We start from the raw sequence: 13,489 nt of genomic DNA, 5'->3' as shown, positions 1-13,489 counted from the left end.
GGTCAGGCCGAGAACCAATTTTTCAAAGTAATTTTATTTAAAAACTGAGAAATTCCCTCACGCTACACTTTTATAAAGTCAAATATTACACTTTAAAAAATACACAATCTGTTCTACCAATATCAGCATGAATTTTAAAAACCATTTAATCCGTAATAAGTGAGACATCTTTAAGGTGTCCCCATTCTAAACACTATTCACATGAAATATGTACATAAACAACAAAATCAAAACCAAGGTTCCTTGTTTCTCATATTAACTTCACGTTTTCAAGTGCCACACTCAAGGCTTACAAAAAACTTCTGGAGACTTTAGGTGGAGAAGAATCAAAAGAGTTGAACTGTCTTCTCCCTTATCTGTCTTTTGTTTTCTCATAGTTTGGTTCAACAAAGGGAATATCACTGACATCAAGAGGATTTTGAAAGGTTTTGTTGCTAATCACAACAGAAGGTGTGCTAATTGCCCTCTTCGAAAAGTAGAAATGACACTTTTCTTTGGAGTATGATGATTTGGAGTTTGAGAGTGTTCTTCAATTCTGCTCCTTTTCCTTACTTCACACTAATGCACACTAATTTCTTGTAGTTTTGTTTTAGCTGCCTCAACATCCATTCTGTCGAACAAAACAACTGAAAATGAGCCAGCTTTACTCTGTTTAGTGCATTTTCTTGTCTACCACATAGAATCGTTTTCATCACATGTGTTTCTTGAACATTTTGCTCTTAATAACCGTCTTTGGGAAGAAATTAGCTTTGCTGCTTCCACAGTTTACTTTATTGAATTTATTAAGTTACTTTTGGTGTGTGAATTCTGGAAACAGTGGATGGGGTGGCTAGCTCGGCAGAAGTAATGACTGGCTGAAGTGTGTTACCTTTCTCAGATGCTCTCTTCGTGTTTCTCTGCCTTAAAGCATTTTCAATGTTCTTGTTTTTCCTCCTCTTGCTGTTGTTCAAAGCAACGAAGATCAAATTCAGTCTTGTTGTCAAGTTGTTTGTCTGCTGACATTATTCTTTTACTTTTGGTTTCTTTCTGGTTCATTAACCAGTAATGAAAATATTTCCAAGCTAAAACATCTATAATTAACCTTAGCATGTCGTACCAACCAATGCAGCCATTTCAGCAAATGATCCAGTTGGAAAACATTTCAGTATATCTGTACAAGCTTTGGCTACTTTACATCTGAAGTCTGATTTATCAACAACTTTGGTACACAAGTGTTAGAAAAGAACTCTCACACCCTTCAATGAAGCTTCTTGGTTCTTCTTCATAAGGTAACAAATAAAATTAACAGCGTTATCTTTAACTATTTGCTCCACCCAAAAGAACATTTAGTGAGACATTTTCCACCCAAAAAGTCAAGAATAATAACGATAATTAATTTATTAAAATAATAATAATAAAAAAAACCCACCACTTAATCTTAATAACAATCCACGAAAGGGGACGAAGAGGAACTACAAAGTTCCTGAACACCCCAGTTGGAGAGAGAACTCTTCTGATTTCTCTCTCTCTAAACTGAACCCCTGCCACGTTAGTTTAGTTTAGTTTAGTTTAACTATTTGCTGGGCTCGAGGGATAGATTGACTTCCCTCAACATCAGGATGTTTGGTAGAAGGTATTTCATAACAGTGAGATCCAATAGCTCAACATCTCCATGCAGAGACTGACAAAGATGTTTCAAACCGATAAAAGCTAACAGTGAAATATCTGGTCTCTTCTTTCGAGTATTTTCAATCTGATGATGACTGTCAAAGAACAAACATTTTTCAGTTTCTACTTTTGTCAGTTCTGTTAACTGCTGGATAACATGTTCAATGAGATGTATATTAAATTTCGGAGTAAAGCCTTCCAATAAGGTAGTAAAATTAGAAAGTGCATTGGATAAGATACTGATTAATTTCTGAACCTCTTCAAGAAACAGGTCAGTTGTCTGCAGAACAACAGGAAAGTTGTTATCTCTAACGTACTGTGACGATCTTCTATCCAAGTCCAAATATGCTGGGATAGGGTTCCAGATTGAATAAATATCATATTACTTATCTCATTTCTGTCAGACTTACTTGGATGGCAAAACAAAAACCTACAGAGATAATAATAGTATAGTTGTTAATGATTTTGCTGTGAGACGTTTTCATACAAATACATCTTTAATAATTGGTTTTTAAACATTTGTATTTGTAGCAACAATGTTAACAATAGATCACTGGTATTTCATACATAGTATTTATTTTCAGGCCATAAGTATAAATGCAGTGGTTTTTGATCAGTGTAACAGTTATGTGTTCATGTTTCATTAGATGTAATGTGTGGGTTTTATTTAGGAACTTAATACTGACATATACTTTTAATTTTACTTAATCTATGATATTATTGTCTTTAAGGATAATTTAATTAAATGTTAAGGTTTGTTTTTGTTTGTTTGTTTTGAATTTTGTGCAAAGCTACGCAAGGGTTATCTGTGCTAGCCATCACTAATTTAGCAGTGTAAGACTAAAGGGAAGGCGGCTAGTCATCACTATCCACCGCCAACTCTTGGGCTACTCTTTTTACTAACTAATAGTGGCTCAGCGGTATGCCTGAGGACTTACAACGCTAAAAACCGGGTTTCGATACCCGTGGTGGGCAGAGCACAGATCGCCCATTGTGTAGCTTTGTGCTTAATTCAAAACAATAACAACAACAAATACATATGTAATACGATTATTAATAAAAATGGTAACAGAGGTCCCAGTTTCAAATCTTCAATAATTAGCGGGTCAACGATGACCGACGGTCATGCATATTTTGTTCTGTAATGCGCTAAACTTTCGTCACCTGCGTAAAACAAACAATCTACTGAGCAAATTCAATGTTTCATAATCTCTCATCTGGGTTATGACCACTCCTCAAACCATCAAGACAATATATATGTATACATGAATCGTTGTAGGGTTTAATCATTGTTACAGCGTTCTCTCTACCCAAATAAACTTCATCCAAAATATCTAACTAGCCTTGTTCGCCTATGTAAGTAAAGTTAAACACGAATATGAAATAGCCCGAAAAGTAGTATCCGTACACAGAAACAAAATGCTTGAAAATATAGATCGCGTTAACCAATTAAAATCTCTCTTACATCAAATTATCTTATTCTCGTTAATGATTCGACAGTTACAAATGATAAAACTGATGTTCTGTCCCAGTACTCTTTATCATTTTCTATAAGTAAGGATTTCCCAAACTGACAATTCATAATTCTAACAAATGAATCATAATGGTTATATTGAATGTTGTTCAAGTGTTTTGGTATAAAAAATAATAACAATACACTGAATCTTTTTCTCGTTTTGCCACGACATGAAAGGGAGGTTCAAGAATTGATGGTGGGTTTTATTCACTAAATAAAATATGTTTGTGTGTGGGTTTAATCTTAACAAGTGGGTATCTGCGACAGGCCCACAATAGCTATTCTACAAACTTTATTTTTAGCTCAAAATGTAAAACTAATAAAGAGAAATTTAAAAACGTTAAGATAAAATCTTTTCAAATGCGATGTAAAACGCTTTATCCGTCTCTGATTTGAAAACCAAGTAATGATTCAAGTAACTTTTACATACGTTTGAAATAAAAGAAAATTCCGATTGGTACAAGATTAAATAGCGTCTAAACTAGCTTTGTCTTGATATCTGTTTTGTTTTTGAATTTCTGGCAAAGTTACTCGAGGGCTATCTGCGCTAGCCGTCCCTAATTTAGCAGTAAAAGACAAGAGGGAATGCATCTAGTTATCACCACCCACTGACAACTCTTGGCCTCCTATTTTACTAACAAATAGTGGGATTGACCATCACATTATAATGCCCCACAGCTAAAAGGGCAAGAACGTTTGGTGTGACAGGGATTCGAACCGGCAACCTTCAGATTACGAGTCAAGTTTCTTAACCATCTGGCTATGTCGGGCCACTAATATCTGGTAAGGAACCTGCTAGGTTGAATAAATAATATTAAAATACAATAAGAGTAACTTTTACATAAGGTAAATTTTGACTTTTAATAACTTCATCCTTTCGACCTTTGGTAAGACATAATCATCAGTTAGAAATAGTTGTTATTGTATTTTGAAATTATCTCTTACCTTATTTTCTGAGATATTATACCCTGATACTTGCCAGGTTAGTTTTGTTTTCCTGTAATGAATTAACTACAAAATAATAAGTTGAATACATATTCCTTTTATCTTTCGTTAAATTCTAACCTACGAAATATATTAATAAACTAGATATTTGGTGAAACGACCTCTAACGTGTTTTCTTTCAACAGCAGATAAAAACAAAATGAAGAGTAAGAAAAATATTTTTTCAAGTTCATACGTCATGTTGTGTTGTATCGTACAGTTTATAATTCTTTTCGTGATTTATGGCATCTGCACGTTACACTAACGTCACGACAGTACAAATTACAACGTTAAGTACCCCTTACATGGCATCATTTAAGTGTTTACTGACTGAGAGACAGACAGATAACACCCTACAGTATAATAGTGCAAATGGTTAAAACAGATCACCAAAGGCTCTCTTACACGGCAATAGTAATAAAAAAGAGCCGCTCTGTATTCGGAGAGTGGTTGATAATTGATACCATATTATTAGTATCCTCCGGTGTAGAGTGACGTGAGTGGGGTTTGATACGTCACTTGGGGAGAAAACAGTTGTAGTTAAAGTACAGATTGTTGTTTTTCTTTTATATTAACATGGATTAAAAGTTTAAGTATCCAATTAGTGTCATGCCACACGGATGTTGGTAAAAACATAAAAACACCGCATGGTTATAAAAATAGTTGTGTCTCTTAGTGTCTAAAATTTGAGCCAAAATGTAGATAAATCCAGTAAGTAATTTCAACTGAAAATATCAGTATAAATCTATTCAGAGACATTCCAGAAGGGTTAGGAAAATTATGAACTCTCGACCTTTAACATATTTCTGTTCAAATGTATGATAGTCTAAAACACAAACTAAATATCCATTGTAAGTTTGAGTTCATCTCCCTCTACACATACAATCTCATAAGGAGTTTTTTCTAGATCACTAGTGCCCCGATAAAGTTCATGATAATAATACCATTTTGTGGATCAGATAATGATTATTGTATAAAGAACACTTTTATGTAATAACTTGACCACTAACCAAATATCGTCATTTCACCAGGTAAAATATATCTAAGTAGTCAGTACGACTTCCAGTATTATCAGAAAAGTACAGAAAACAAACCCAACATTCTCTGTAAAGCCACTTACCCACAAAGTTTAAGTGTTTAATCGTCATCTAAGAAAAAAATGATTATTCAGTCGTGTGTAGTCAGAAACGTAGGTTTTTGAAAGCGGTAAGGCCATGGCCTGACCACTTGTTAATAGCTACAATTAATGAATTTAAATTTGCTTCTTGTAATACAATACATCACGTTCTATATACGCAGTATAAAAATTCAGTGTCCTACTAAAATCATAAAAACCAGATACTTACAGATCGTCACACATTGGTTACCTCAGTGTCACATGATCGTTTAGATCTTCAAAATGACGAAACATAATATTTCTCCATTTCACGAGAAACAGATTTTCGTAAACGGTGGAGAAACTTCTTCAGAGATTTTATGGATTTTTTGTCACTGAAATAGAAACAATAATTACAAATACTGAATTTGTTTTGGTACATTTACACAAAAGTGAATTTCATCAAGAGAAGATCTATAGATCTATATTTATTTATATAAACTGTATTATATTGATAAATCCTGACATTAGGTTTAGTGGCCAATAACTTTAATAACATTGACAAATGTCATGATTTAAATAAGTTCAAACATAAAAAAAATATTGTTCAATCAATTTGACAGTACGAGTCGTGTCTCAACAACTACTAGATCTACCGTATACCAGCTAAACTGAAGAGTCCTGATATTACATGAAATACTTCGATAACACAGGGTTTAGTAGATGTGATGTACTTTACATCTTGAAGTTCGTCCTGTGAAATTAAACGTGCTAGAATATTTACATGTTGGCATAAATATCGACTAAATATTCAATGTGTATTTGAGGGTCATGTAAAATACGTCACCAAATTTGTCTTCCTGATTTTCAAATACAAAAATTAAAGTTTCAGATAAAATTATAATTGCAAATCGACACTTAGAAAGTATTGAAGACAAAGATGATATGAAAGGTTGCGTTTAGCTGTCCCGGCATGACCACGTGGGTAGGAGGGCCCTGGACTCGTAATCTGAGAGTCGCGAGTTCGAATCCCCATCACATCAAACATTCCCGCCCTTTCACGCGTGGGAGAATGTTTAATGGTCAATCCCACTATTCTTTGATTGAAGAGTAGCCCAAAAGTTAGCGGTGTGTGGTGATGACAAGCTGCCTTTCCTTTAGTCATCCGCTGCTATATTAATGACAGTTAGAGCAGATGGCTTTCCTGTAGTTTTACGCGAATTCAAAACAAACAATTATAACACCATGACTACTTAATAGTAGCTAATACACAAAACAAATAAACAATTATGACACCATGACTGTTTGATAGCAACTAATACACAAAACAACAAACAACTGGCCCGGCATGGCCAAGCGCGTAAGGCGTGCGACTCGTAATCCGAGGGTCGCGGGTTCGTGCCCGCGTCACGCTAAACATGCTCGCCCTCCCAGCCGTGGGGGCGTATAATGTGACGGTCAATCCCACTATTCGTTGGTAAAAGAGTAGCCCAAGAGTTGGCGGTGGATGGTGATGACTAGCTGCCTTCCCTCTAGTCTTACACTGCTAAATTAGAGACGGCTAGCACAGATAGCCCTCAAGTAGCTTTGTGCGAAATTCCAAAACAAACAAACAACTATAACACCATGACTGTTTGATAGTAACTAATACACATCACTGATGTATGTTCTTCAAATCTATCAATATATATGTTCACCATGGTGTTTGAAAAACAACTATAAAGAAAAATATATAATATACATTAACTGATACACATATTTTTCAAACCGAACGTGTCCTATTTGATTTAGAAAACATATGGAAACGTCTTTCTACTTTCAAAATGTTTATTCAGTACTTCACCAGTTTTCGTAACTTCATAAATGCTACATTTGGCGAGGTTGTTTTGAATTTTGCACAATGATACATGTGGGTTAAAAAGAAGACATATAATCAACACCACCCAATGTTAACAACTCGGTTACACTTTTACCAATAAATAGTGAGACTGATCATCATATTATAACAGTCCCTCCCCAACTGAACTGAAAGCGTGTTTGGTATGACGGGAGTTCAAATCTACGAAATAAAGGTGGGATATTCCAGTGTTTAATCAGATATATTTGTGTTATATTTACCTGGAATAAATTTCTTTTCATCAAATAATCGATATCTGTATATAGGAGGATGAACTTTGATGATTAACAAATGTTAGGAATACATTGAACTCATTTTATTTTTAAGTATCACGTATGTAGTTTTTAATATTTTCGCCTACCAATATCTAATGCAAATATTAATCTGTCCTTGATATAAATCTATAATGGTTTGTTATTTTTATAATTTAACGACACTTCGGTGAATACAAGTGGAGAACAAATAATATTAATGTTAAATTATTTTCAATAATTTTATTATGTTCAGTATACACTGCTGGCCAAAATCTTAAAGCCAACGAATATAAAGAAAAATATGCATTTTGTTAGACTGAACCACTAATTTGAGTAAAGCTTCGAAAGATGAAAATAATAAAATGGAAAACAAAAATAAAAAACTCTTTTAGCATCTAATATGGAAAATGTGAACGCCATGAAATTAGCCTAAATACTAGCTGGTCAAAAGCTTCAGACCATAGTGAAACGAAGCATTAATCGGTAAACACGTAACGACATTTAGTTATTTATGTTCAAGCAAAAGCGTTGAGAACATTTCCCACTGACATCTCCTGTTTTACATTGGGTAAAAACATGGCAAAGGCTAAAAGCTGACAGAGTTTGAACGTGGCAGAATTGTCGAGCTGCAAAAGCAAGGTCTCTCTCAGTGTGCCATTGCTAGTGAGATTGGGCGTTGCAAAACTGCTGTTGAAAATTTCTTAAAAGACCCCGAGGGATACGGAACGAGGATTTCATGTGGTCGGCCAAGAAAATTTAGCCGGCGTTGAGCAGGACGATTCGACGGGTTGTCCGGCAGGACACCAGCCGATCGTCGAACCAGTTTAAGGCCCTTACGGACGCAGAATGCGGCTCAAGAATAATAAGACGGTATCTACGAGAAAAAAACTTTAAAATCTGTAAACGTTTTCAAAAGCCAAGCCTCCTTCCACACCATGAAACAGCTCGGTTACACTTTGCTGAGAAGCACCAAACATGGGACGTAGAAAAGTGGAAAAAGGTGTTGTTCTCTGATGAGATAAAATTTAACCTGGATGGTCCAAATGACTTCCAACGTTACTGGTACGATAATGATATCCCACCGGAGACATTTTATATACGACACAATGAAGTAGGTTCCATCATGATCTGGAATGCTTTCTCCATTTATTGGTCAATGGAGCTTCAGGTTATGCAGGGGCGTCAAACAGCAACTGGCTACATTGCCATGTTGGAGAGAGCATCCTTATTGACTGAAGGCCCTCGCTTGTGTGGAAATGGCTGAATCTTTCAGCAGAACAACGCTGCAATCCCCAATGCCAATGTCAGGACAAAGAACTTTTCTATGGCGAATAACGTGATGGTCCTTTGGACCATCCAGCGTGTTCTCTCGGACTGAACCCCATTGAAAATGTTTGGAGGTGGATGGCAAGGGTAGTCTATAGAAATGGACGTCAATTCGAAACAGTGTTTGATCATCGTGAAGCCATCTTCACTATTTGGAATAACATTCCAGCCAGCCATCTGCAAACGCTTATATCGACCATGCCAAAGCGAATGTTTGCAATTATTCGCAATGACGGCCGTGCAACTTAGAACTGAGACCTTTTGTTGGGCATTTTTTACCCTGTTTAGGACTTATTTTTGGTATTATCTTAAACTTTTGGCCAGCTAGTATTTGTGCTAATTTCATAGTGTTCACATTTTCCCTATAAAATGCTGAAAATGTTTTTTATTGTTATTTTTCCTTTTTTAATTTTCATCTTTCGAAGTGCTATTCAAATAAGTGGTTGAGTCTAACTTCGCAAAATGGCTATTTTTTCCTTATGTTCATTGGCCTTATGATTTTGATCAGCAGTGTGTGTATACAGATAACATTACTTTGTGTACGTGACAACCTAAGAGAAAATTCGTTAACCACTTGGGCTTTTACATATCTAAACTGTCTAATTCCTCTCCAAATTCTACTGAATAAAGCATCTACCATATTGTTTAATTTTAAATAATATTAAACTATGTTACAACATCACATTAAAGCAGCACTGTCATAGTCCTCCAGAGCGAATTCTGCCATTAACTTGACTGGTAATTCCCAACAGAAAATAAAGGGAGGTTGTCGCCTTGAAAGTATCTGAACTGTTGTTGAAGAAAACTGATCTTTACTTTCATACGAAACCACGAACTGAGCAACAGATAACAGGAGTAGAAGTAACTTAAGAACCTTTTTGACTACTTGTTGGTCTGGCATGGCCAGGTGGTTAAGGTACTCGACTCGTAATCTGAATGTCGTGGGTTCGAATCCCCATCACACCAAACATGCTCGCCTTTTCAGCCTGGGGGCGTTATAAAGTGCGGTCAATTCCACTATTCGTTGGTAAAAGAGCAGTCCAAGAGTTGGCGGTGGGTGATGGTGACTAGCTGCCTTTCCTGTAGTCTTACTCTGCTAAATTAGGGACGGTTAGCGCAGATAGCCCTCATGTAATTCACTTTGAAAATTCAAATCAAACAAACAACGTGTTATATAAACTGCACACTATTCTGAAGAACTAGAAAGTTCTCAAAAGTACTACATCACAAAAAAGTAAAAAAAATACATGACATGCTTGCATATTGCACATGTAAGGTGACCAAAACAAAGCAAAAGAGAGAGAGATTTAAAATATACATGTGCCTCATTGACTGTAGTGATTTAAGAAAAGTGCCAAATAGGCAACACATTTCACAGTGGCAAAAAATTACATTTATTATGGATTTTACACAGATGTGATTACGAAATGCAACAGAAAATACATAACAAGCCGAAATATCTGATAATTTAAAATGGTATTGGTGAGAATAGCAGCTAAGAATAGTAAATTCAAATTATAAAAACGATTAAAATATTTAAAAGACTTAATTCAATTTCAAATATCACACTGGAACCTGGCATGAAAAAATACTGTTCTGAATGATATCTTGGGTACGTAATTAAGAACTGTAAATCAATATAGTTTCTAATGGTAACGTCTTTCACGCTTTTATCTTTATAAGTATTGTTACGTGATCACAAAACCAACAATGGGAACGTCACAAGACAAGAAGTGGCGTGATTAGTAACTGCATCTATGAAAAACAAATGACCAAGTAGCTGATTAATGTTACAAGCTCCGTACATTTCGAAACACGATAAAAAAGTAAATCCTAATTTGTAAGTTTCTTTACACAATAGGAAAAGCACAAAACTATACCTTGTGTTTTGTTGCATGAGTTTTCGGTTATAAGTAATCGCGGTTAAAGTTAACATAAGTTTCAGCAGTGTAAACTTTTATAAACTAATGCTAATGTTTGAAATATTAAAGGTTCCAGATAAGGTGGTTACTTTGATATCACTTTATTTGTGAATAGATTTCCTTTAAATTGTGATGTTTTATTACACAGTGGTACCTCGGTTCTCTAATTTAATCCATTCCAGAAGGCTGTTCGAAAACCGAATCAATTTTTCCCATAAAAAAATACTGTAAATTAAATTAATCCGTTTACAACCTCCAAAAATTACGCATTACGTCATCAGTCGGGTTATTTCGGATCACGACAGCTTGCTTCGGGAACCGAGTTTACTTTCGACAACCGAAACATTTTTTTTTATCAAACAATATATTCGAAAACTGAATCGTTTGAGAAGGTAGTGTTTTGAAATTTGAAATTTTTGTTTGAAGCTAGTTCTAAGTTATAAAAAAAAACTATAACATTAGAGCTGATCACAAGAAAGGTATTGTCCTAGGGTTTAGCCTGACTTCTAACTCAAGTTCTAAAATTAAACAAAAGAAGCTAAAAAAGTAATTTAAAAATACAGAACTTAGTGTCGTTCTTATTGGAACGTTAATTTGATGAACCTAGGTAAAACGGTTAGGCCTACCTTAGGCTTAAGGAACCATATTTAAATAATTATATGTAATAACTTTAGAGTTTTATTCTTGCTGTATTAAAATACTTTGACAGAAGATTTATAGTTTCGATCTGTTAAACAAACATAAAGCTACCACTAAAATATTTCTTAGATACTACTTTAACCTAACAGTAAAGAATGCAACTGAATTTTTGTAAGCCAAAAAAACGTCTTTTCTGACCAACAGAAATAAGATTATTACGCTTATTATCTTCACAGGTGTTGTGTGTTTTTTAAAAAAACAAAATCACAAAAATATTTTAATATGTAAATAAAGACAATGATGATAAACTCCAGATTATTTAAATTTAAAATTAAAGTTATTTACTTATCTCTACTTTAGTGATAAAGAAGATTGTTTTGGTAACATTGAAATTAATCTCGATTCCATGAAAATTTAAAGTTAGGCCTATACCTCTTGTGGCCATATTGCTCATTGATGCATTGGAGTTTTATTTGAATGTACATATTTAGAAATAAAGAATTGTAAAAAAATTCATACAAATATTGTTACTATTAAGTAATATAGTAACACCAGTTAACATACGAAAATAACCGGGGAACACAAGAAAATGCAGTTTTCTCAAAAAGCTTTTGCAACAAAAACTAAAACATTCTTCAATATCTTTCAGTTATATAATTATCTCCCGGTGTGACAGCGATAAATCTTCGGATTTATAACCATAAACTCAGGGGTACGATTCCCCTCGATGAACACAACAGATAATTCCATGCGGCTTTGCTCTAAAAAATCACACACAAACGCATTTATAAAGTTAAGAACAATTAAATATTTATTTTGTGGAAATTTAATGTTTTGTTTCTATTATAACATGCTATTAAAAGATTTTTTGTTAACAACATTTAACCTTAAAGTCATGAAATAGTGAAACTGTCGATATTTTACCGCACTTCCGCTACGCTCGAAAGTAAATAAACTTCATGGGCCTTCATATCATGGGCGAAGGTCCTAGACCATATCTAGGCCTCTCAGTGTAGATTCCTGTACGTGGTGAAGGGACCTCCCAGAGAAGGTCTATCTGTCTGTCTGTTTTCTTATAGGAAGACCATATTTCGCTGTTTTTTGAGTCCACTGATGGGAGAAGGTTATGTTCTTTCACTTTACTTTCTCTGTGATCTGAACATCCACCTACGTGTTTGCCGTGCGTGGCGACCTGTGAAGAGGAGGAGAGGATCCTAGTGGTTGAGGGGTCTAACCATAAAACACCACTTTAGCCTTGAATCCCTGTAGACGAGCGGGCTTGAGGTGGCCTTCCAGGGTCAGTCAGCTGGTCCAATTGGGCTAGGGTCACCCAAGTATCTGTAATGGACGTTCTTAACAAGTGTTGTGAACATTGTGTGTGATGCTAGTGTTTGGGTATAGTGCTCAAGAAACCATGGCATTGCTGCAATGTCCTTGATTGGCATTGGAGCGCGTTCCTTCATAGGGCTCCGTTATGGGTGAGGTAAGTGGGCACTGAAATATATTCCCTTAATTATTGACAACTATAATTAAAAAAAGTAAATATAATCTAAAAAAATATTATCAGAAAGTGACCACGCATGGACGACTCTGTTGTACAGTAACCGTCTCAGTCAGATTTTGTACCTCGATTTCTAATCATGCACTCTTTATCCGAGAAATCCTTAGTGCAAATGACTCTATTTTATTCGAAAGGGATTAGAGGGACTTGCTGGCATCCCCAAGTCAGTAAAAAAATTACAATCTGGAAACATTTTGGTGGAAACATCTTCATTACAACATCTGAATTCGAGGAGCATTAGGGATATACACATCGAAGTTATTCCACATGTAACGTTTAATTCTTCCAGGACAGGAATTTAAAGAACATTCCCAACCAGAGATTCTCGCTGGTTTCTCCAGTGAAGGTGTTTCTGTAGTGCATCGAGTCTCCACTTGCAAAGGTGGAATTATGGTACCTACAAATGTAATTATGTAGACGTTCGCATCGCCACCTCCACCTGCCATTATCAAGCAGAATACTTAAATTGTAAAGTTAGGCCATATATTTTAAATCTTCTCTGTTTTCAGTGCCAGAGATTCAGACATTCAAAGGCCTCTTGTCGTGAATCATTAACACGTGCTCGTCTTGGTGGCAAAGACCACGACGCCTAGGTGTGTAAACTTGAACTACACTGTGTCAACTGTAATGGTTCACACCACTTTATA

The 13,489-nt window shown here is 35.2% G+C and overlaps 1 protein-coding gene across 7 annotated transcripts in view; it reads right to left on the bottom strand.

Moving 5' to 3' along the window:
* LOC143243051 (dynein axonemal heavy chain 7-like) overlaps positions 1-13,489 on the bottom strand; it is a 76,855-nt gene continuing 63,366 nt past the window's right edge. For 4 of the 7 annotated variants that reach the window (XM_076486718.1, XM_076486698.1, XM_076486700.1 and 1 more), the window contains 2 exons: positions 5,494-5,638; positions 1-2,077 (listed from right to left, as the gene is read on the bottom strand). The gene's annotated coding sequence lies outside the window, so the exon portion shown is untranslated. The remainder of the gene's footprint in view (positions 2,078-5,493; positions 5,639-13,489) is intronic. The other 3 variants (XM_076486713.1, XM_076486701.1, XM_076486702.1) reach the window with 2 other exon arrangements.

Source organism: Tachypleus tridentatus, unplaced genomic scaffold (genome assembly GCF_004210375.1).
Source record: "Tachypleus tridentatus isolate NWPU-2018 unplaced genomic scaffold, ASM421037v1 Hic_cluster_2, whole genome shotgun sequence".
NCBI classification, from domain to species: Eukaryota; Metazoa; Arthropoda; class Merostomata; order Xiphosura; family Limulidae; genus Tachypleus; species Tachypleus tridentatus.
The sequence above is the reverse complement of the archived record's forward strand: the minus strand, read 5'-3'. Positions and strand labels throughout refer to the sequence as shown.